Raw genomic sequence first — 1338 nt, forward strand, 5'->3', positions numbered from 1 at the left:
CTAAAATTAAAAAAAATACCAACCTTGCGATCAATCAACCTATCGAGCAGTTCGGGGAATTCCCCGCCGCTTGTTTTCGAACGGTGTATTTTCCCCACGGGTGTGTCTATTACGGGGAATTTCCCGCTGTTTATCGCCCAACGCAATTTTGTGCCTTAGATTTCAAGAAACGGCGCTTCTATATTCTGAATTATATATTTCTCCTAGACTATTGAAGATTTTAGTGTTTTTTTTTCACTTGCATGTTTAGTAAAGTTAAGGGTTACCTTGGCATTTTGTTTAATGGAATAAATAATTCTTATTTGTTGATATATTTAAAGATGAACCTTTTTTTGACTAAAACATTTATATTGTGAAATTTAAGTTTTAGTGGAAAAATTGGTATCATTTCGTACAGAAAGCTTAAAAACTGAGTATACATTTTTGGTGGATGTGCCGGACATCATCATTTTTCTACTATTATACATTATACAGATAAATTGATTTAAATACTTAATGAGATAGTCCGAGATAATAGGATTATTAAATCGGGTTCATTTTTCTTAAAACTTGATTACGTATTCAAAATCTGCCTGAATTTCATTAAATGCGCGCTTTGATTGCGCGACTTCCGATATAGCAAACTCAGCACATCTATACACTGCTATCCAACTTTTAAAGTGTTTTAACGACGACATTAAGCGTCAAAGTGGCTGTAAAATGCACTAAAGGATCAAATTGGAATATTAACCAGTTTGTAATCGAATGAAACAAAAGAGGAAGATTAAAAGATAAAGAAAATGCAATTAACGCTTTTACAATAGGTAATTATTTAATTTACATTTGCACACATTACCTAAAGGTATTTGTTTTTCTTTTTTTTAATATGTACTTGTGTAACGATTTGTAATGTTTAGTTTTTAATACGCTACTATTAAATTACTATAAGTTTCTAAAAATAATGACATTGATTTTGGGTTAATAATTAATTTTTCTTGAGAGATAGGAGTTATTCTCATCATTTATTCTCATTAAACTGCTATTTATCTTCTTATAGGGGTCATCTATAAGGGACGTCCACCCTGGGGGAGAGGGGGTCATCGAATTGTGACCATGTCGGGCAAGGGGGGAGGGGGGTTGGGTCTTTTGTAAAGTTCTCGAATAATTGTGTATTAAAAATCAGCAAATACCTCAATATTAAATTATAAAAATATCCTGAGCTAAACTTCGCATTTCCCTAAAACTAGAACAACCCACATCCTTAACTATTTGCGAAGAGTAATCTAATCTAGGTCTACCTCTACCCCTCCTAACTCCTGTTTCTGCCTCTAATATGTCTCTGACTAGACCTTCATGCCT

The sequence above is a fragment of the Agrilus planipennis genome, unplaced genomic scaffold (assembly GCF_000699045.2).
Source record: "Agrilus planipennis isolate EAB-ADULT unplaced genomic scaffold, Apla_2.0 scaffold1943, whole genome shotgun sequence".
Lineage (NCBI taxonomy): Eukaryota > Metazoa > Arthropoda > Insecta > Coleoptera > Buprestidae > Agrilus > Agrilus planipennis.